This window comes from Panthera tigris, chromosome D1, assembly GCF_018350195.1.
Source record: "Panthera tigris isolate Pti1 chromosome D1, P.tigris_Pti1_mat1.1, whole genome shotgun sequence".
Lineage (NCBI taxonomy): Eukaryota > Metazoa > Chordata > Mammalia > Carnivora > Felidae > Panthera > Panthera tigris.
The window spans coordinates 90121724-90146632 of record NC_056669.1 but is presented as its reverse complement, the minus strand read 5'-3'; the positions used below and the strand labels follow the sequence as shown (position 1 = coordinate 90146632).

The 24909-nt window shown below is 36.9% G+C and overlaps 1 pseudogene; it reads right to left on the bottom strand.

Moving 5' to 3' along the window:
- Window positions 1–18255: 18255 nt before the first annotated feature.
- Window positions 18256–19550, bottom strand: LOC122231498 (annotated as a pseudogene).
- Window positions 19551–24909: the final 5359 nt, after the last annotated feature.

Here is a 24909-nt window from a genome sequence, read left to right as displayed (position 1 = left end):
AAGCTAGTTGAATTCTTCGAATACCTTAAAACTCTGGCTGGTCTCACTCACAAAAATAAGTAAGGAACGTATCCCAGCTCAGGAATTACAAAGACCCTTTCACCCCACAATACCAAACTGTGACCATTTCATTCCAGGCTAACAGTTCAATATCTTTTGAACATCCACTATAATCCAAATCTGTTATTAGTTCTTGAAGATAGAAAGATTAAATAAGGATTTCTGTTGTTTTCCCTGTTTGGAGGACAAGTGACATGAAGAGATGAAGCTGAAATCAAAAGACTTCATCTCCAGATAGTGTTTCCAACACACTTAGTGCAAGAGGAGAAGGATGTAAGTGATTAAGCTCAAGTTTGGGGACAGTCTGTGAATTTTAATTCTCTCTACTATCCCTGTCTCTCATTGCCATGGATAATTGAAAGTTGGCCATATTGCTAGGTAACGCTTCATTCCCTGCATAACTTGGCACTTAGAAAACGTTTTGCAAGAGAAGCTATTACAGCAATTGTCCCATCTGGGGCGGGTGAAGGGTGGATATAAACTGACTCTTGATGGTATTTTTGCTCTTTCAATGTATTTATAAAATAGATTCTTCAAACTGGTTTTGAAAATCTTCAAACACACAGGCTTAGTTGCTACACCTACAAACCTGTGTGGGCAGAGAGGAATACAGCAAGAAGTTTGTATCATTCCAGGTAAAGCGACTTTCTTCAGTCCTTACATAAGGGCACTCTGAGCAGTAGCCACTATGGCCCCTCATTTCCCTCCACATATGTGTGCCAAGGTAGTTATGTTCAAGATATCATTAAACAAAGATCTGAAGACAAAAACAAACAAAACAAAATACAGAATGGTCTGAAAAGGTGCGGGAGTAGTTCTGTTTGCCCTGCAGACTTAGAGCTTTGGTGGAGAGGACTTACAGATTTTTCAAATTGTTTAAGCACCCCCGTAGTTCATTTCATCAACTTTCTCTAACCACCTTGCCTCCCAGGTCACTGCTCTGTCACTGTGACACAATACGTTTAGACTTTTCTAAAGCATGGCGTTTGAGACAACCCTTCTGACGTGTGAATGCCTAGGAGGGTCTGCTGTGTTCTCCACTCCTATTATAACAGCCATTCCCACACAGTTTTTTAGGAAGGGATCTGCAGAGCCTCTCAGATATCGCTCTGACCCTCTGTGGCACAGGCAGAGAAAGATTTTTCCAGCAAGAGGGAGAAACAGGCATTTTAGTCCCGGACTAAGCAAGATCTATTTGGTGTTATCAATACAACCATCAGTGCTTACTAGTAAGTCAGTTGGGAAGAGGGTCTCTGCTGTACCTAAGGCATAGTTCACAAAGTATGATGAAAAATAAAATTCACTGATACCTGAAAACCCATCAGGATTTACAATTAAATAGGTCAGTATCTTCTGCTCATATTTATGTGTGCTGTTTCTGGTATCAGTATTTTTTTTTGATAATTCTTTTTCTTTGGGTAGTAGATTGAACTTTCAGGGTATATTTCAGTTCTCCTTCAAATGCCTTCACTTCTCATTAAAAATTTTAAAAAGAGGAAAAGCACTTTTATGTTTAAAGTTATCATTAGTTATGATATGGGTAAGATTCCTTGACATATCATTACCTAATCAGCTACTCTCAGGCAAGTGATTCCTACAAATTCATATGACATCTCCTGACTTCTTTCTTTTTTATTTTTTTTAAAGAAGGGAAAACATACTTCTAATATAATCACTGAAATCATTTTTCCTTACCATCCTCAGAAATTCACAGAAGTCTCCTACTACACTAGGGAATTCGTGGAAATGCTGGTGTGGATGGATGATTCAGAGTACTGGAAACATTTGCTGACCTTCCTGATCAGGTTCAAACCTGCTATGTGCACCCACAGCATCTTATATATCTCCTTTGCAGAACTCAAGACAATGGCAATTGATTATTTGTGTGGCTTTTGCTGACTAAGCTCTACATGTATGTCATTATGCTAAGTGCTTTGCAAATGTTATATAATGTAATCTTTAAAGTAACCCTGTAAGCTCGATACTTTAATTCAGTATTATAGAAATGAAAAATGTGTCTGTGTGACGCTAGGTAGCCCAAGGTCACATGCTTTGTAATTGGCAGTGTTCTGAGTGACCAAGAGTTACTTGACCTCACTGGACATGATCTTAACCACTATGTAAAACTGGCTTTCCAGTTGATAAACTAATGCCGGGTTTTTAATTTTTTTAATGTTTATTCATTTTTGAGAGACAGAGTGTAAGCAGAGGAGGGGTAGAGAGAGAAGGAGACGAAGAATCCGAAGCAGGCTCCAGGCTCTGAGCTGTCAGACGGAGCCTGACATGGAGCTCGAACCCATAAACCATGAGATCATGACCCAAGCCAAAGCTGGACACTTAACTGACTGAGCCACCCAGGCGCCCCAATGCCAGATTTTTTAAAATGCATTTTTAGTTGCTCTTTAGGGGATTGAAGATTGAAGATTGAAGAATTTACTGTCCATTTAGCTGTCCATGTCTTGGTATGGACTCCTCAAGACTGAGTAAAGAAACTGCATAATGCAGCAAAGACAAGCAGAGTTCTAAAGAGTAATAGCCACAAGGCATGTGTGCAGTGTCGAGGATTTAGTTAGAAATGTATAATACAAACCTTCATCTAAGTTTGTTGTCATTTATAGATTTAGAAATAGATACGCTCTTGGGGTGTGTGGGTGGCTCAGTCGGTTAAGGGTCAGACTTCGGCTCAAGTCATGATCTCACAGCTTGTGAATTCGAGCCTCGCGTGGGGCTCGGTGCTGACAGCTCAGAGCCTGGAGCCTGTTTTAGATTCTGTGTCTCCCTCTCTCTCTGCCCCTCACCTGCTCACACTCTCTCTCTCTCAAAAATAAATTAACATAAAAAAAAAAAAGGAAATAGATACGCTCTCAAGTTTTTAATAACAAAGGAATAAAGAAGGTATCAAATTACCCTAAATCTTACTACTGAAAAATAACAAGTTTTATATATATATATATATATGTTTGTGTGTGTATACATATATATATATACAGGTATATATATATATGTATACACATATATATATACATATATATATATGGTGACCTTGTATATATATGTATGGTTATATATATATATGGTTACATATATATAGTGATTTTGTATGTATATATATATATATGTGTATATATATATATATATATATATATATATAAAGGTGATCTTGTAAATCATTCTATCAGGGTAAGTAGACAGAATCAATCATAAGATTTCTATTTATAAAGACATTACTGAACATGGATTCATATTCTCCCTACTTTAAAAAATAAAATGTTGAGATTAATTTCAATTAAAATTAACATATGTAATAAAAATGTTACCTTTTAGCTAAACTAAAATAGCTACTAAATTTAAAGAAGTGTTTCTTAACAGTAAAAGGTATTACTAAAGTATCTGGATACAAAATTTAATTAAGAACCGTGAGAAATATTGAGGTTGAAATAATTAGTTTTTAACTCCACTTTACAAGTTTAATCAAGTTTAAACTGTATCAACTGACTCTGCTATGAAAGATGAGGAGGAACAGTCTCCTTCCAATTTTCTTAACTATATTGAAATTTTAAACTGTCAGTGTTCTTAACATATATTATCTTGTGTAATCACTATTTTAAATTTACTTAAAATTGATTAAATGCTCACTACCAGTCCTTTCACATAGATTCAGTCCTAAGGTCTTTATTATGAATTAATTCCTCTGTGGGCTGGATTTCATTATCAAGATTTGTTATCCCCCAAGAAAAATGGATGGGTGCTATAATTGCTGAATTCCTGCCTTTTGAGAATGTCTGTCTCTTGGCTTTATTTAAATAATAAAGACAATTTGGCTGAGTTTAAATTATTTGTGATACTTTGTTTCATGCAAAAGATAATGTACATTGCTGCAGTTTTTTGGTACATACTATTGCTGAAGAAAACTTAAGCTTAAAATTTTCCTCTTCCTTGGTAACTTCCTTTTTCTGCCTAGACACTGACTTTCTTCTTTGTCCTTGAAAATCAGCATCCCCAATATACGTCTTCATTTTTATCTTTCAGTTTTATTTCCACACCATGCACCAATAGATCACATGTACTTTTGAAATGGAGAATCATGATTGATTTCAAGAATATAGTTCTGGCATTATTAAACAAATACCATGGTCACTTTTGTTTTTAAGTATCTGTTTAGGTACAGTTTTTAAAAGCTGAAGTAATTTTAATATTTCTAAATATTTGTGACAATGTCTTAAAATGGCAACTTTTTTTTAGATTATCTTTACAAGACTCAAAGTGGTTTGATCACATCAATGGCACCATCAACTGAAAGATACAACATTGTTTTAAGTACAAGTAAGAATAAAGACATGTTGTCACCGATAAGGTGGTGTTTATAGTTAGATGTGTTCCAATTTAAAAGAGGTGAAAATGGGGGTAGGGGGGCAGGCATTAGAGTTGATGAAATATGAAACTTTTCTCATTTTTCCAGTAAAAAAAAATCCAACCAGGCTCAGTAAAAAGACTTTACTGCACTGCAGTGACTGACCTAGTCACAGGGCCATCCAGAAGTCTCTACTCCCATGTCCTTTAATGCCCATCCTCATTTTTCATCCACCAAAATAGCTTCCTCCATCCTAAAGTATGTGAAGGTAGAGGGCAGAGCTAGAAACCTAAGCTCACAATAACAACAACAACAAAACCAAATTACTTTCAAATAAAAATGTCTGCTTTCATGATTCCTAATATGGGGCATTTTAATTTTTTTTAATGTTTATTTTTGAGAGAGAGAGAGAGAGAGGGAAAGAGAGAGCAAGCAGGAAAGGGGCAGAGAGAGAGGGAGACAGAAGATTGGAAGCCGGCTTTGTGCTGACAGCAGAGAGCCCAACGTGGAGCTAGAACTCACAAACCATGAGCATGACCTGGGCCAAAGTCAGACACTTAACTGACTGAGTCACCTAGGCACTCTAGATATTGGATCATCTTAAAGTTTATTTATTTATTTTGAGAGAGAGAGAGAGAGAGAGAGAGAGAACACTTGCAAGTGTGTGTAAGTGGAGGAGGTGCAGAAAGGGAGGGAGAGAGAAAATCCCAACACAGGGCACCATCCCACTAACCTGACCTGAGCTGAAATCAAGAGTCAGTCACTTAGCCAATTGAGACACCCAGGAGCCCCTGATATTGGATCATTGTAAAAAACCCATATTTTTCTTCCTTTCATTTGTTGGTAAAACCGAACTAATGGTCTATTGAGTCTACTGCATACCCAGCATTTGGAATGACCCATTACACTGGGGTTGCACCTTCATTTTCTGTTACTCAATCTTAAGATTGATGGAATTAATATGACCTTGTGAATAGTGACTCCTCTTTGGCCATTTGTAGATCATCATAATAACATCATCTGAATGTCAGGTTTAAACTATATAGGAATATAGGGTGCCTGGGTGGCTCAGTCAGTTAAGCGTACGACTTCAGCTCAAGTCATGATCTCATGGTCTGTGGGTTCAAGCCCCATGTCGGGCTCTGTGCTGACAGTTCAGAGCTTGGACCCTGCTTCAGATTCTGTGTCTCCCTCTCTCTCTCCTTCCCCTGCTCACACCTCTGTCTCTCTCTCTCTTTCTCTCAAAAGTAAATAAACATTAAAAGTAAAAAATAATAATAATAAAGTATATAGGAACAAACTCTCTTTATTGAGAATCATTTTATTTTGTTCATAAATACCTAAAAGAAAAAAAAATTCTTAACATGAATAATAGGATCAGGGGCTATGAAGAATGAAATTCACATTAAGAGGAAACTGGCTAGGGGCATCTTGGTGTCTCAGCTCGTTAAAAGGCTGACTCTTGATCTCAGCTCAGGTCAGGTCATGATCGAGTTCAAGCCCAGGCACCAGGCTCTACACTGACAGTGCGGAACCTGTTTGAGATTCTCTCTCTCTCTCTCTCTCTCTCTCTCTCTCTCTCTCTCTCTCTTTCTCTCTCTCTCTCTCTCTTCCCCTCCACACTCTCACTCACTCACTCTCTCTCAAAATAAATACATAAACTTAAAAAAAAAAAAAAGAGGAAACTGGCTAATCTGGAGTGTAAACTATCCCTAAAGGATGGCTTAGGGAATTATTTTAGTGCCAAAAGATTTTATTAGATGCTAAAGATATGGTTTCATGTCCCGGCTCCACAAGAAATTAGTGTGTTAAGATTTGGAATGTCAGTTAACCTCTCTGAGGCTGAGTTTTACATGGCCACTCCTGTATGCAGAGTAGATAGGAACAGTAGTTGATAGCTTCAGCGGGTATAAACCCAGGTAAAACTGAAGTGGTACTATTGCTAAAAGGAGGGTAAAAATTCATACCGAGATATAAGTAGAAGTGTCTGTCACAAAAATATTTAAATAAAAACAAAGCCTACAAATAAAAAAATACTTTAAAGGTACAATGCCTTTTTGGTAAACACTATTTTTTTTATCTCTTTTAAATTTTCAGGCAGGAAGTGATAGCTTGTTTTGTTTTTTTGGTTTTATTGTGTGTTTGGTTGTTTTGTTACTGCTTCACAATCTTAATACCCTAGTTTAAGGAGGAAGCTCTGCCAAGCCAAGTTTAGTGACATACTTGAGTCAACCAGAACTGTAGAATAGTTCCATTTAAGCAACTTATGATGCCATTAGTGACACAGGTGAAGGCATTTAAAATGCATGTTAGTTTTTATCCTGCCCCATTCAATAAAGAGGCATTTTGTTGAAGCAAGGTGATTATCTCTAAGATATTGTTCTTTCATCAAATTTCCCAATTTAACCCACTTCTGAGTTCTCGAAGGGTTTGAGTAAAAAGTATCATAATTGAATTGCTTTAGCTAATGATATCCCCTGATGGGCAGGCAGGAAAGCAGAGCAAAGTTCTGCACAGCTGAAGGTGCAATTTGGCCTGGCGTGAACACTCCTTTCTTGTAAGAGATGGAAGGGGAAACAAAACAAAACAAAAACAAATCGCTTCTTGAACTGATATGTATTAAAGATGTATAAAAGTATGTATATTATATATGTATGTATAAAATATGTATAAAAGTATGTATATTATATATATAAAAGTATTAAAGATGTATTAAAGTATGTATAAAGATTAAATTTAAAGATCTCCTTAATGGTAAATTTTCTTAGAATTTATGCTGTCATAGTATATGGTGCCAGCTTTGAGTTTATGATATATTAAACACGTTTTGCATTATACTTGAGCAAAAAAAAAAAAAAAATTGAGGGAAGATACAACTTTTCATCTCAAAATGTCCTACATGATAACCCTTTCACTTCACAAAGCAGTGTGTCATGCAGTATGAAGGAAAATTTTTTTGATAAACAGACCCACTGTAACCCAGTTAATTAACTGGTCCAAATAAAGTGACGGGGGTTGTTTCGGTTTTTTCTCTTGTTTTAAAGAGTGGCGGGAATTATGGCTATGACCGATTGAAGCAACTGGCAAATCCTCTCCCCAAAAAGCTATTATAAAGCTGAACAACATACCAAAAACATAACAAAACAAAAATGAGGAAAAAAAATTCAGTGCTCCAAAAATCAACCAAAAGCAAAACATAATCTTAGAAGTATTTATGGTTTAAAAATGGTTGGACATGAAATAAGAATAGTAGAGGTCTATGGCATTCCGGCCTGGGCAAGCTCCCATCTCCCCCACTCCCAACTCTGCACAGTGGTTCTGTTAGGATGGTCACGACACAAGGATTATCAGAGTCTTTGCAGCAAGAAGAAGGGGCTCACTTTATTTGGCTTGAGAGTTAACAGTACCAGTATCAGTGGATATGACTTCTCAGCAGTAGGAGAGTGGGGGTGGGTGGTCAACATATCATGTCTACAAGCTTCATATTGTGTACTAAGACTGATCACAGCAACAGGAAAGAAGCAGCAAAGTATTTCATAGTATAGGACTAACAAAAAACGTCCAAATTTGATGAAAATAAAATTTACACAACCAAGAAACTCAACAAATCTAAGCAGGATAAATACAAAAAGATCCATATTTAAAGACATCATATTCAAACTATTGAAAAACAAGGTCAAAATCTTGAAATCGCAAGAAAAAACAATTCATCATATACAAAGGAGCATTGATATTACTGTTTCTCATCAGGAACAATTGAGGTAGTGGGATGGCACATTCAATGTGGTAGAAAAAAATGTGATTGACCAACAAAGACTCCTATACATTGCAAAACTATTCTACAAAAATAAAGGTAAAATTAAAAAAGAAAATTTTCTGCTGGCAGATTTGCCTTACAAAAAATATTAAAGGAGTTTTTTCAGGCTGACAAAAAATGACACCAGATTGCAAACAAAAGCCACAGGAACAAATTAAGATTACAGGAAGTGGCAAAAACATGAGTTAACATAAACAATGCAAAGTTGAATTTGTTTTCTATAGGTTTATATAAACATATAAATATGTTTTTCTCTCCTTTCTTAACTTTTATAGAAAGACAAAGATTATATAAAGTGTTAAGAATAACACTGTATTGCTTGGGCTCATAATACATAAAAATATATTTTACAGTAATAGCAAAAAGGAAGGGAGAGGGAATGAACGTATTTTGGAATAAGGTTAGAGAATTTAACCAAAATTGGGTTAGTATTAATCTACAGTGGCTTATGATTAAGTTAATATGCATATTATAATCCTTAAAACAACCATCATAAAATAACCAAATGAACGTACTGAAAAGTGGAAATTCTACATTAAAAAATACTTATTTAGTACAAAGAATGCAGTCTTGGAGTAACAGAGAAAAAATAAATGACAAGATACATTAGAAACTAGAAGGTAAATTACAAATGACAAAGATCAATTCAACCATATTAATAATTACATTGAATAGAAATAGTCTAAATACCCCAATCAACAGGCACTGGTTGTTAGACTGTATATGGAAAAAAAAAAAAAAAAAAGCAAGGCCAACTGTAAGCTGTTTACAGGACATCTCCTTAGATGAGGAAACAAGAACAGATTTAAAATAAAATGATACAAAAAGATTTATCATGACAACAATAAACATAAGAGATCTAGAATGTTATATTAATAAAAAACAAAACAGACATTAAGGACAGAAATACTATATAATTTCATAATGATAAAAGGGTCAATACATCAAGAAGATACAACAATTATATAAGCACCAACAACCCTGGCCCAAAATATATGAAACAAAAAATGGACAGAATTGAAGGGAGAAATAGGTGATTCAACAATAGTTGTGAGAAAGTTTGATATTTTACTCAGTAAGTGATAGAACTGCTCAGAAAAATTAGAAAACTATATAGAAGACCTGAACAAAAGTATCAACCTAACCAATAACTATAGTTAATTCCACCCAACAGCAGAATCCACATTCTTTTCATGCACATTCTCCAGGATAAAACAAGTCATACTACATTTAAAAGTACTGAGGAGCACTTGTATGGCTCAGTTGGTTAAGCACCCAACTCTTTTTTTTTTTTTTTTTTAATGTTTATTTATTTTTGAGAGAGACAGAGACAGAATGTGAGTGGGTTAGGGGCAGAGAAAGAGGGAAACACAGAATCCGAAGCAGGCTCCAGGCCCCAAACTGTCAGCTCAGAGCCCGACATGGGGCTCAAATTCACAAGCTGTGAGATCATGACCTGAGCTGAAGTCGGATGCTCAACCGACTGAGTCACCCAAGCGCTCCAAGCACCCAACTCTTGATTTCAGCTCAGGTCATGATTTTGTGGGCATGAAATCAAGCCCCACATCAGGCTCTGCATCAACAGCTTGGAGCCTGTTTAGGATTCTCTCTCTCCTGCTCTCTCTGCCCCTCCCTTTCTCCCTCCCTCTCTCTCTCTCCCTCCCCCCACCTCTGTCTCTCTCTCTCTGTCTCTCTCTCTCTCTCTCTCTCTCTCGTGCAAAATAAATAAATATTTTTTTTAAAAAGAGAGAGAAAAGTACTGAAATCATACATAGTATGTTATCTGATGTGATACTGTGATTTATAAGAAATATGTATTTGGTCATTCAGATGACCAAAATATATTTTTCATATGTATTTGGTGTGCATCCATTGTTACTGGCTTACAGCTACCAAAACCCTTGGAATTTCCTAAGTGTTGAGAGTGAAACAGGTATCTTTTGTTATATTAATGAAGATTACTTTTGGACCCCACCAAGGGCAGGGGCTGGTTGCCAGAAGGACCAACCATGTAATTAGAGGGTTGAAACCTTCAATCCCACTTAAGGGGATACAGGTTGAACCAGCCAATGGCCAAGGACTTAGTCAATCATGACTATGCAATGAATCCCCCTTAAAAACTCAAGGGGACTTTGTTAAGAGAGCTTCTGGGTTGGTGAACATGTGGAGTTGAGGAGACAGTGACATACCTGGGGAGGGCACAGAAATTCTGTGCCCTTTCTCCACATGTCATCCTATGTATATCTCTTCTTTTGGCTACTGAAGTGTTTCCCTGAGTTCTGTGAGCCACTCTAGCAAACTGAAAGAACCTAAGGAGGAGGTCGTTGGAACCTCCAATCTGTAGTCAGTCTGTCAGCACATGGAACAGGCTGGGGCTTGCAACTGACATCTGAATTGGAGGGTGGTATAGAAAAAGTCTTGTAAAACCGAGCCCTTAACCCCTGAACCCGTGGAATCTGATGCTGTCTTAGGGTAGGGTCACAACTGAGTTGAATTCTTAGACGCTTCGCTGTTGTCCAAGAATTGCTTTGGTGTTATGTCAGAGGGTGGAAACCATCATACACACATAGGAATTGGATCTGGGACCCCAAAAAGAGTTGTCAGGGGATCTGACCACAATAATACATTAGAAGCCAACAACAGGAAGAAATATGGGTAATCTCCTAGTATTATTAATTTAAACACTATTCTCACTAACTCACTGACCAAAGGAGAAATAACAGGCAAAATAGAAAACACCCTGAAATGAATGAAAATGAAAACACAATACACCGTAATTTATGTGATGCAGCTAAAACTTCAAATAGAAATTTATAGCCATATGGCCTATATCAGAAAAAAAGAAAGGTCTCAATAATGACCTAAGCTTCCATCTTATGAAACTAGATACCCATGAGCAAACTAAACCCTAAACAATTGGACACAAAGAACTAAAATCTATTAGAGGAGGTATGAGTGAAAGAGAAAGCAGATAAATAATTGAAAAGTCAGTGAAACCTAAAGTTTGTTCTTTGAAGAGTTAAAAAAACACAAATTATCAAAATCCAGAAAGAAAACAGGAGACATCATTAATGACCCTACCAAAATAAAAACATGTAAGGGATTATGATAAATAACTTTGTACCAACAAATTATATAACTGAGATGAAGCAGAAAATTCAGAAAGAAATGACCAAAACTGATTTAGGAAGAAAAAGCAAGTCTTAATATACTTATAAAATATAAAGAAATATAAAGAAATTGGTAATTGAAAACATTCCCACAAAGAAAAGCTCAGGTCTGGGTGAATTCTATCAAAGGACGGAATTATTATAATTTTTTTTACAAACTTTTTTCTAACGTAAGAGGAAGAAACACTTACCAACCCATTTTCTAAGACTGGCATTACTTTGTTACTCAATACAAACAAGGATAACTCAAGAAAATAGTACAAAACAATACCCACCTTGAATATATATACAAAATCCTTGATAAAGTGTTAGTAAACTAAATAAAACATTATGCACTAGAATTGTTTTAGTTAGCTCAGGTTGTTATAACAAGATACCACAGACTAAGTGGCTTAAACAACAGAAATTTATTACTCACAGTTCTGGAGGTTGGGAAGTCCAAAATCAAGGTGTTAGTCCATTTGGTTCCTGATGAGAGCACTTTTTATTTGGTTTGCAGACGGCATTTTTCTCCTTATATCCTGACATGGTAGAAAGCAGAGAAAGAAAAAATGATCTCTCCTGTCTCTTCTTCTGAGGACACTAATGTTATCATGAGGGCTCCAATCTTATGACCTACTTACCTTCCAAAGACTCCATCTTTAAATACCATCATGTTGGGGGTTAGGATTTCAAGATATGAATTTGGAGTTGACACAAACATGCAGTCTATAACAATTAACCAGATGTTACTTAGGAATGTAAAATTGGTTTAACATATTAAAATGAAATAATGTCATATACCATAATAATAGAATGAAATACAAAAACAGATGACCATCTCATTAAACACAGAAAAAGCACTGGAAAAATTCAAAGCAAGGATCCATGATTTTTAACAAAATTTTTTTTTAATATTTATTTATTTTTGAGAGAGACAGAGAAAAAAAAAGGAGAGACAAAGCATGAGCAGGGGAGGGGCAGACAGAAAGGAAGACACAGAATCTGAAGCAGACTCCAGGCTCTGAGCTGTTAGCACAGAGCCTGATGCAATGCTCGAACTCATGAACTGTGAGATCATAACCTGAGCCAAGGTCGGACGCTTAACCGACTGAGCCACCAAGGCGCCACACCCCAAGGACCCATGAGTTAAAAAAAAAAAAAAAAAAAAATGATGAAGAATACCAACTGACTATGAATAATAGGAAACAACATCTTGAAGCTGATTTAATCTCTATGCATTCCCCATACCTAACATAACCCTTAGTGGTGAATATGAGCTTTCCTCCAAAAATAAGGAACAAGTCAAATATGTGCATTCTTGCCACATCTATTAACCTTGTACTGGAGGCTCCCACCATGGTTGACAAGAAAAATTAAAAGTAAAATTATCTTATTTGCAGATGACATGATCTTCTAGAAAATACTATGGAATCCACTAATATTATTAAAACTAATTAGTTCATCAAGATTGCAAGACTCAGGGGAGCCTGGGTGGCTCAGTCGGTTGAGCGGCCGACTTCAGCTCAGGTCATGATCTCGCGGTCCGTGAGTTCGAGTCCCGTGTCGGGCTCTGTGCTGACAGCTCAGAGCCTGGAGCCTGTTTCAGATTCTGTGTCTCCCTCTCTCTGACCCTCCCCTGTTCATGCTCTGTCTCTTCCTGTCTCAAAAATAAATAAAACGTTAAAAAAATATATATTTTTTAAAAAGATTGCAAGACTCATTATTATTGCTGATGATAAATATATTAAAGCCAATTGTAGCAGTGAACATTACAAAAATGAAATTAAGAAAATAATTCCATTTATGATAGCATCAAAGAATAAAATACCTAGGAATATATTTACTATTCAAAGAAGAGCATAACTTCTACACTTAAAAGTATATAGCATTACTGGGGTGCCTGGGTGGCTCAGTTAGTTAACCAGAAGCTTAACTCTTTATTTCTTTTCAGGTCATGATCTCACAGTTCCTGAGTTCGAGCCCTATTATCTGGCTCTGCACTAACAGTAAGGAGCCTGCTTGGGATCTTCCCTCTCCCTCTCTCTCTGCCCCTCCCCTACTTGTTCTCTCTCTCTCTCTCTCTCTCTCTCTCTCTCTCAAAATAAGTAAATTTAAAAAATATATATACAGCATTACGGAATGGAATTTAAGAAGATCTAAATAAATCTAAATAGAACCATGTTAATGGATCTAGTATTCTCATAGGTCTATATGTTAAGAATTAAACTATAAAACTTCTAGAAATAAGAGAAAGTCACTGTAACCTTGAGTTTGCCAAAAAAAAATTCTTATACTTCAAACGTGATTCATAAAATAATCAATTGATAAACTGAACTTCATAAAAATTAAAATTTTTGTGCTTAAAAAATATTATTATGAAAATAAAAAGTCAAGCCACATACTGGAAGAAAATATTTGAAAACAAAAAACAACTCAATGATAAGAAGACAAACAACCAATTTAAAAATCAGCAAAAGATCTGAATAGACATTTGACAAAAGATATATGAATAATAAGCACTTGAAAATATGCTTACATTATTAATCATTAGAAAAACGCCAAACTCAAAAAGAGATACAACTAAACACCCATTAAAATGGCTATAATAAAAAATTCAGTTATTATGTCTTAGAATGCTGAAAAAGCGATAACCATCAGGACTGTTTATGGGACGATTAAAATGATACAGCCAGTTTGGAAAATGTTTCTTAAAATATATAAACATTTATTTACCATACATCCCAGCAATTTCACTTCTAGGAATCTATCCAAGAAAAATGAAAAGATAGATGCACGTGTGTGTGAATGATCATAGCATCATTATTCCTAATAGCCCCAAAATGGAGACGACCCAAATGTGTATCAACCTACAAAAATAAATAAAATGTGGTAGACCTATACAACATAATAGTATTCAGCCATAAAAAGTAATGAACTACCAATGTATGCTACCACTTGGATGACCTCAAAGCCAGGAGAATAAATGACACAAACTAAATGTACAAAATAAAATGTATGATGTTATTTCTATGCATTTTCTAGAGAAGGCAGATTTATAAGAAATCAAAGAAAATCAATAGCTTCTTAAGGCTAGATGTGGGAGCAGGGATTAACTTTGGGGGATGATGGAATGTTCTAAATCTGGATTAGGGCAAAGGTTGTACAACTCTAAATTTGTTTAAATTGTAAATTTATTACTTTTAAAGTTAGTTGAGGGGGCGCCTGGGTGGCTCAGTTGGTTAAGCACCTGACTTCAGCTCAGGTAATGATCTTACAGTTTGTGAGTTCAAGCCCTGCGTCGGGCTCTGTGCTGACAATTCAGAGTTTGGAGCCCGCTTCAGATTCTGTGTCTCCCTCTCTCTCTGCCTCTTCCCTGTTTGCACTCTGTCTCTCTCAAAAATAAACAAACATTAATAAATAAATAAATAAATAATCAAAGTTAGTTGGCAGAATCTACTGTTAAGTTTGGTGCATTTAGACTTACAAACTGATCATTAATTAATTAATTAATTTATAAAACCTAATTTCTCCTTGTTCTCATGGTGGAGTGTTGGGGGCAGGAAGAATATTATCTTTTTCCTTCCCTATCTATAGGTTTATTGTCTGCAATTCCTAGAATCTTTTCTTCTCCAGTTTGGGACTAAACCTTTTATTCAAAGATGATGCAGGAAATCCATCTTTGACAGTGAGCAACAAAGTAACCACATCAACAGAAAAGTTCTGTTTCATTGCAAGGATGCCTGACATTTGAGTCTATTTTTCTATTGTTGCCCTACTGTCACGGTCTACTTTGTAGATGAGGTTAAATAAAAGGCAGCATAATGTTATAGGCAAAAACTCAAGTTACAGAGACAGCCAAGTTCAAGTTTAATCATTTTTAATTCTACCAGTTACTAGTGCAGCAACATTGAGAAAATTACTTGACATCTTTCATCCACAGATTCTGCTTCTAGAAATGAAAATAATGGATGTCTTCCTTATTCAATTGTTTTGAGGATTAAGTGAGATGTTATATATAAAGAACTTAGAATAGTTTTTGACGCTTCAAAATATATATGAAAAAGGACCACTTCTCACCTCTTCCACTATAATTCCCCTAGCCCTGATAGCATCATTCTCTCCTATACAACTATAAAAATAGCTGTTGAATTGGTCTCTCTGCTTCTGTCTTTTTTCTCCTATGAACTACTATTCACAAGGCAGATGTTTCTAAAATGTAAATAAGATTATGTTACTCTCTTGCTCTAAAATCCTTCAGTGGTCTCCTATAAATCCCTAGATAAGCTGGCTCCCCCTACGTCTCTGGGTTCATTCCTACCAATATCCTTCTTGATCACTGAATAACCTGACCTTACAACTCCCTAAACTATAGAATAAATTGTACCTTGAAGTATTTGCCCCTCCTGTTTACTTTTCTGAAATATTCTTCCCCCAGATAATCAAATAATTTATTCCTTCACTTTACTCAAGACAGATGACACCTTCTCAAGGACACTTTTCCTGAGTCCTCTAACAGAGCAAACTCTACCACTCTATGTACTTTTAAACTTACTTTATTCTTACTATTGAATAATACACCTATTAATTTTTCTGTCAGCTTATAATTTTTGCCCCTTCTAGAATATAAGTAACATGAAGGAAGGTCCTTTGTATCTTTACTCTTGTTTTCTTAGGATCTACAACAGTGCCAAGTACATAGCAGGCTCTCAATAAATGTCTGATAAATGAAGGAATGATAGATGGCAATACCTCAATATAATTAAATATCATTAAAATTGAATAAAGACCTTAGATGATTTGACTCAACATTAGCAACTACACGTAACATTGCAATCAATTTCCTAATCACACTCAGGTGACTGTATTAAAATCCTCTTGTCTCTTAAAACAGGGGCGCCAGGTGCCTCAGTCAGTGACCAACTTTGGCTCAGGTCATGACCTCATGATTCGTGAGTTCAAGCCTCACGCTGGGCTTTTCGCTGTCAGTGCAGAGCCCACTTCGGATCCTCTGTCTCCCTCTCTCTCTGCCCCTCCCCTGCTCGCACTCTTTCTTTGAAAAATAAATAAACATTAAAAAAATAAATAAAAACAACACAACACACACATGCAAAAAAAAAAAAACTTGTCATTCACTGGATAACATGTTCACAGATCATACAAACATTTCTATAAAAATTAAATGGAAAACAAAATAATTCTCTATATAAATTCATTATTGACTTACTACTTTCTATTTCTGTTTCAATATTGAACAGTATAATTTATCCCCCTTAGGGAGTGTGTATATATTTTAAGACCTCTACACATACTACTACTACTGTTAAGGGAACAGGAATTTATACCTACACACAATTAATCATAGCTTCCTGGAAATGCTTTACAGACCCAATCATCCTACAGCTATTTATCTATTTCCTTGTAAATTTATCTATTTCCTTGTATTTATCTATTTCCTTGTAAATTTCCTTCTTATAAAGTTTAACTGTTTGAAACCTGACTTTTCTATCTCATATTTATTTTGTAACTACAGTAAAATCCTTCCATAAATCACAAAGTATGACCTCAAAACTCAAGTCTACAAAGTTCTATGGGAGCAAAAAAAGAAGCACCTGGTTGGTAGAGATCCTAGTCTGGGGTACAGGATTTAAATCATGTTAAGATTCAGCTGACTTTTGGAGCCATTAAGTGAGAGTTGATAACTTAAATAACCACAGTGATAATTCTAGGTCCCATGGTTAGACAGGCTCACCTGGAAAGTTATCTTTTTAATTGGTTCCATCCCAGGAGAATTCACTGGGAAAACAGAGGGCCATTAGGACCCACACCTAACCTCTGTGCTCACCTAAGTGGGATTACTTTCGTGTTTGTTTCCATCTGGACTTGCCATCCTCTCCCCCTCTTATCCCACTATCCTCCACAAATATTTATACACCTTGGTTAAGGAGGATGAGAAACAATCACCAAACTGTACCTTAATTTATATTAAAGAGGCTTTTGCTCAAATCTGTTAGTCTCACAAATGTTTTCCAAGGTAGGATTAGAATTTGTGGAATGTAAATAAATTACATAGCTGTCATTTTACCTCCCACTCCAAGTGCACTGTCACCAAATGGAGATAGACACCAATTAAAAACAAAATTAAACAAACAACAAAAAACCCTCACAAAAATATAAAAATGCTCTTAGTAGTATCTTTGAAGGCCTCTACTTCTTTACCAGCTGCATCTGGACTGGGGGGCCCAGCAGGCTGTGTCCTCTTGGCCATCTTTTAAGAATATATCCTCATCATGCTCCTTGCCCACCACCTGGTGGAAATATTCATCTACACCCCCAACCATTTCCTTCTCTTTCTCCTCTTCCTCCCCTTGCTGCTGCTGCCAAGTCTCCTCTGCTTCCTGAGCGGGCCCCTAGGGTCCTGGGTATCACTGTCCCACTGGCCTCTCTGCCCATGCCCTCTTCATGCCCACCAGGCTCTTCCTCATGAAGGCCTCTCACCCATTCCTGCTTGCACTGGATGTTTTGGGCCTGCTGGGCCTGCCTCTGGCCTTGAGCAGCAGCTTCTCTTCCTCAACTGTGAGGGTGACCTGGTGCTCCTCCAACCTCTTGTGCAGAAGCTGACACTGGGTGTTAAATGTAGGGGATGAATCACTGGATTCTACTCCTGAAATCATTATGCACTATATGCTAACTTGGATGTAAATTTAAAAAATAAATAAAAAGAATTAAGTTAATTTAAACAAAACAAAACAACAACAACAAAAACAGAAAGAAAGAAACTGACACCCTTCTGGATCTTGATAAGCAGCAACCCCATCGGAGACCAGACCTCAGTGAGCCACACTCAGCCACTACCATGGCCGCTTGGGGCAGCTCAGTCATGATATATGCTTACCTTGGGGCTCTGCCTCACTCTCTGGAAGCCCCGCGCCTGTGGCCAGCAGATCACCCATGTCCTGCGGGTGGCTCATGCTGGGGACCCTTCATAACCATCCCACGACTTGTACCCACAGGAAGGACTTTGACGCTATGAAGGTGGAAATCCAGCTCCCGGGAGTGGAGTTGCAGGTGATGAGAAGGCGGTGCTTCATGGTGTTGTAGTTCCCCTAGTACACGCTCATGCAGGGGAACCGACTCTGGCACATGGTGGCCATGAGCTTCAGGCGCATGCCCTGGAGGCCAAAACTGTTGACCACCAGGAGGGACAGGCGGGCAAACAGCTGCTCGTGCACGCGGTGCCACTGCGGCGGCAAGGAGACATCACCAACCTTGTTGTGATTCGGAAAGTCAAGGTGAGGCTTTGTGGAAGCTGCATGGGCTTAAAGTAAATATTGCTCCCAGTCTAACTCAAGATTAGTAAGTGCGTGACTCTGAGGGGCCCAACTACTGCCACAAAATTATTCAGAGAGTTTTTCTTTGGACCCTATAGACAGGCCGCGGTGAGCGGCTCAGCGACTCACCGGGCAGAACAGAGACACTCCCCGAACTGCCGCGCGCCAAAGGAACATGAAGGACTGCGGCTGCGCGGCCCAGACCTCCAGGGGGCGGAGCTGCACGTAGGCGCGCACTGCTGGTATAGACACGCCCATTCAGGGTACAGCCCTGTAAGTCAAGAGGGCTGCTGTGCCGCTGCTGCCTGAGCTGGGCTGCTCTCTTCTGGTGCCAGTAACGAGTAGGGGGCAGCCTGCTGTTACATACACATACGACTTTAAAAATCTCAGGAAACAGACATTTGTTTCCTGAGTGGTGCACAGGATGGGGTATGTTGGGGGAGACAGGTAAAAGCGGAGTCAGGTTCTTGTTAAACAAGGCATTGTGGGGCGCCTGGGTGGCTCAGTCAGTTAAGCATCTGACTCTTAATTTAGGCTCAGGACATGATCTCATAATTTCATGAGTTCGAGCCCCACATTGGGCTCTGTGCTGACAGTGCAGAACCTGCTTGGGATTCTTTCTCCATCTCTGCTCCTCCCCTGCTCATGCTGTCTCTCTCAAAATAAATAAATAAACTTTAAAAATTTAAAAAAAAAAAAAAAGGGCATTTCTTATGGGAGGCTTGATAATACCTTCCCCTGGCATTCGAGCGGAATGCTTTCCTTCCTGATTACCTTCGCATGTTAGTCAGAATCAACACATCTCCACCTTGCCCCATACAGCTGATGATACAGTGCTGCATGCTAGCAAGGATTTTCCTTAGATTGCCACCCCTGCAAACCCTGACCTTTAGCAGCTTATCCACTCAGGATCTGTGTCTTCCTGTCCCATCATGCATCTATGTGTTCTCTTGGTCAGTATTTTAAATGACTTCAGTTGGCTCTTTCTCCAAGTCACACACATCTGGTACTGGTGAAACATTTCCACTCCTTGTCCCTGGCCCCACTCATCACTTTAAGTATCTGTCTCTCTCTCTCTCTCTCTCTCTCTCTCTCTCTCTCTATCTCAAGCTGACAGCTACAACCTCTTGCCTTTATATTCCTTAGTAAGACTCGACTGTGTTACTCCCCTACTATTATAAGAAACGTATATCAAGCACTCCTAAGGGTCCCATAGAAGCCCTTTTCAGTAGAATTGAGGTTGGGGACAGGCACCTTCTGCTTTGCAGTGGCAGAGACTCACAGCACACACACAACTCTCCCCAAAGAAAAAGTCCCCAGGTATCCTCTCTGCATCCTCTCTCTCTCTCTCAATGTATTTATGTTCTTGGTGACTTTCTAGAACTCTGAACTTGTTTTTAATATTTCCCTCGAAAACTTCCCATTGCTCTGGCATACCACTTCAGAATTTTATGTTTGATATGATTTGGTCTTGGTTTAACACTGACCTGCTATTATATTCACATCATTGAAAAGTGGTGGATCTAGGATTTAAACCTAGATATGACTCAAAAGTCCCCTGCTCTTGTAAATGTCCCCAAACACAAGTACACTGTCTCACACCCTTTCCCACCTCCATCTCCACGTCTTGCCTTTGACATTTTTAAGTGCTCTGAGAAAGTGCTGGTCTTGCCTCACTCTCTCGGAATGGTTTAGTTTGAACTCTGAAGGAGAATTTATTCCAGCTCTTACCCATTAACTTTAAAGAACCCATTAACATTGTGTCTCCTCTTTCCTTTCATGGTCTTTATCTGGTAAATTTCTTTGTGGGGACATCTATGTGGCAACTTATCTACCCACACTCCATCTTGGAAAATGACATCAGTTGTTTTCCTTCTCAAACAGAACTGGCATAATCAGAAATTGGGTTAATATCAGAAGTGTTCACCTGATCGCTGTATATACCATTTTTTCAATAAATATATTTGGCAGCTGAGTAACATAATTTGTTCTCTTTTCCCTTTGAAGTATTTTTAATCACAAACTAGGGGGTTGAATGGGCCTATATTTACAGATCATTTGATAATTCCAATGATTCTACCACATTTGATTATATTTTTTAGAAGCAAAGGATTGATAATTTAGTGTCTGCAAGAAATTTTAACTGGGAGTCAGAAGACTAACAATACCTGCCCAGACACCCACGTAAGATGGTTGGTAAATGTATATAATAGCATTTTATAAAACATGAAGGGAATTTAATGCCTTTACCCACCTCCACACCTTGCTTCATAATGCACAGAAAAGCACTGGTTACATTCATCAAGAAAATGTATATAATCCAAAGGTATATAGCTGAAACAATATTTTATTATTAAAAGTTCTATAAGTGCTGAAGTTTCCTTTTATGAAGTTAGTGATACTATCTTAGAGAGGAACATTTCTTTTATTCTGATTCGCTCAATTATTCGTAAACTACTGAATAGTTTGAACGTATTCTTCAATACATTTGTAACATATTAGAAACATGATAGGTTTTGAGAAAGCAAAAGATGCAAACATCACCTTTGTATTTGAATTATGTATGCAATTTTACTTCTTTTGCACTTCCCCATATTTCATTTGATGTGTTCTATTCAAAAAGTGATGGGGGGTGGGAGGGAGGGGAGGGTGGGTGATGGGTATGGAAGAGGGCATCTTTTGGGATGAGCACTGGGTGCTGTATGGAAACCAATTTGACAATAAATTTCATATATTAAAAAATAATAAAATAATCAGCAAAGGTCAAATTAAAAAATCACAGGAGAAAAATAAATAAATAAATAAATAAATAAATAAATAAATAAATAAATAAATAACAGATCTTGAGGGGCACCTGGGTGACTCAGTTGGTTAAGCATCTGACCTTGGCTCAGGTCATGATCTCACAGCTTGTGAGTTCGAGCCCCACGTCGGGCTCTGTGCTGACAGCTCAGAACCTGGAGCCTGCTTTGGATTCTGTGTCTCCCTCTCTCTCTCTGCCCCTCCCCCACTCACACTCTGTCTCTCTCTCTCTCAAAAAGATAAATAAACATTAAAAAAAATTTTAATAAACAAATAACAGATCTTGAATTTTAGTATATTAAAAGGAACCTTAAATACAAAGATTGTTGCCCTTTAAAACACGTATCCTTCATAAAACTTGCATCTTTAAATCATTCCTTTGATAGTAATTGAATAAAACACGATTTCCAATCACACAAAAAAGAAATCACATAAGTGCAGGTTAAGTCAATAATAGATTCAATTAAAAGTGGGCACAGGTAGAAATAGCCATTTTTGGTTGGGGAAAGGGGCTGGAGAGAGTGGTCATTTCTTATAGCAAAGAAGTTAAATGGACAAAAGAAAGGACATTAATTAAAAAAAAAAACCTAAGGGGGTGCCTGGGTGGCTCAGTAAATTAAACATCAGACTCTTGATTTTGGCTCAGGTCATGATCTCAGGGTACTTAAGTTTGAGCCCAACATCGGGCTTTGCACTGATAGCATGGACTCTGTTTAGGATTCTCTCTCTCCCTCTTTCTGCCCCTCCCCTGCTTGTGCTCTCTCTCTCTCTCTCTCTCTGTCTTGCTCTCTCTCAAAATGAATAAATAAATGACTTAAAAAAATTTTTTAAATAAAAATAAACTTTAAAAAAACCTAAGCAAGCTATAAATAGATAAACATCTAATTTAAGACAATTTAAAAGCTAAATCTTTTTCCTATAATCTCATATTATTCACATTTTCCAAAGATTAATTCTGCATCCTCTGAATGCATGAATTTCATAGACCTTGTCAAAAGTCAACTGGTAAAATGATAGTCAGGGGACTCAACACCAACCTAAAACCAAGCAAAGTATGTAGTTGACATGAACTATGTTAACTCCATATTTATTTTTAATTCAAACATATCATGGCAGAACCACTAGTTATATATCTATGTGCTTTTTCTGAATGCTGTTAAAGAAACTCCCTTTTGGTTGTGATTCATAGCACCTGCAGACGTAAATCCATTGCTATCCTCATGTATCCTATATGTGATAAATAGACATAAAAATACAAAAAGACAAAAAGAATTATTGATTTGGTTTTTACCCTCATCTTCCCTATTGGACTATAAACTCTTTGAGGACAAAGAGAGTGAGTTATCAACCTGTGTATACCAAGTTATATATAGTAAACATTGTGAACATTCTAAAAATGTAGAATAAATATAAAATAGTTTAATAAACTAAGTATATTAATTTGAGAAACCTAATTGTTTAAATATTAGATCCATTTTGAGTTAACTTTCACACATGATATAAAGATTCAACTTCATTTTCTGTATATTGATATCCAGTGTTCCCAGCACTGTTTGTTGAAAAGACTGTCCTTTCCACATTGAATGGTCATGGCCTCCTTGTCAAAAATCATTTGACCTTATATATGAGGGTTTATTTCTGGGATTTCTCTTCTATTTCATTTATCTATATGTCTTTGTGCCAGTACCACACTGTTTTGATTATCATAGCTTTGTAGTAAATTTGAAATCATGAAGTGTGAGACCTCCAATTTGTTTCTATTTTAAGATTATTTCGCTATTTGGAGTCCCTTGAGATGCCATATGAATTTTAGGGTGGATCACAAAAATACATACATTCATACACTTACAAAAATTGGTAAGTCAAATGTGGTCACTGTAGCACTCTGTAATAAAAAAAAATTTTGGTGGCACCCTTAATGTCTATCTTAAGGACATGGGTAAATAAATATTTTAGATATATACTATGGAATACCTTATGGCAAGAAGCAACCAGTTAGATAATTGGCAACATGAAGAGATCACAAAGCAATATTTTTTTTTTGAGTTAGAGAGGCATCTTACTTTTTTAACTCGAATATTATTTTAAGATCTATGTTGCCACTTACATAATTTATTACTGGTTGTCTCTTGCTACTGTAAGTTATTTTATAGTGTGGCTAACATATGCATCTATATATATTATATATAATATAAAGAGATATATATGTGTGTGTGCACATGTGTGTTCATACAGAAGGAGATTCAGGAGGATGAAAAACAGAAAAACTAGCAAGAGAAGAGGTTCTCCTACATTATTCTATTATCATGTAGTTGTAACTTTCACATTTAGGCCTTTAAATAAACTGAAGTCTATTTTTGTAAGTAGTATAGAGGGTAAGGCAATTTTTCTAACATCACTTCATAGGACCCATTTTTAAACACCATATGTGTAATACACTTTATATAGATAATGCATCATATACCATGTCTGCTTATTTATGTACTGCATGTGTGTGTATATATAACATTTAGAAAGGAAGTGCTAAAGTTATATACAATTAAATAATATAATGTTTGCCTGGCTAAATGAATTCAAGCTGAGATTCTTTCACTTGAGTCTGAAAAGTCTTGAACAACAGAGATTCTTTCACTTGAGTCTGAAACAGTCTTGAACAACAGAGATGTTATGAAATATTCCTGAGATGATACCATGATACAGATTTGTCTGTCATTGTTTCATCAGAATGATTTGAAAGAAGAAACTAGAAAAATAATTTAATGCCTATAGTAAAAGCCTTATATTGTGGTGAAATAAACCTCATGGAAGGACTTGGCTGTTGCCATATCTATTTCATAGAGAGGAAAACTGAGCCTATTTGTGCTAAGTAGCTTTCTCTGAAATCCCAGCTGGTGAAGAGAGTATCTAAGATTTGTATCCAGCTCCACTAGCATACTCTTACACTCAGGCTTCATCCACTAAACCAGGGGTCAGGAGACTTTTTCTAGAAAGGGCCAAATATTAAATATTTTAAGCTTTGCAGCCCACATTCTCTCTGATGCAACTGTTCAGCTCTGTCATCATAGGACCCAAGGAGCCATAGACAACATGCAAACAAATAAGCATGGCTGTATTCCAAAAAAAAAAAAAAACAAAAACAAAAACAAAAAAAAAAACATTATTTGTAGACATAATTTTAATTTCATAAAATTTCACATGTCATGATATATTATTCTTCCCTCAATTTTTTTCCAGCTATTTGAAATATAACAAATATCCTTTGCTTATATGCTATACAAAAACAGGTGGCAGGCTGGGTTTGGCCCAGGGGCTGTAATTTTTCAACCTCTACACTAAACTGTGTGAAACAAGCACTCAGAAAGGAAACTTGTATTTCAGTAGCAAGATCCTGCAATGAAA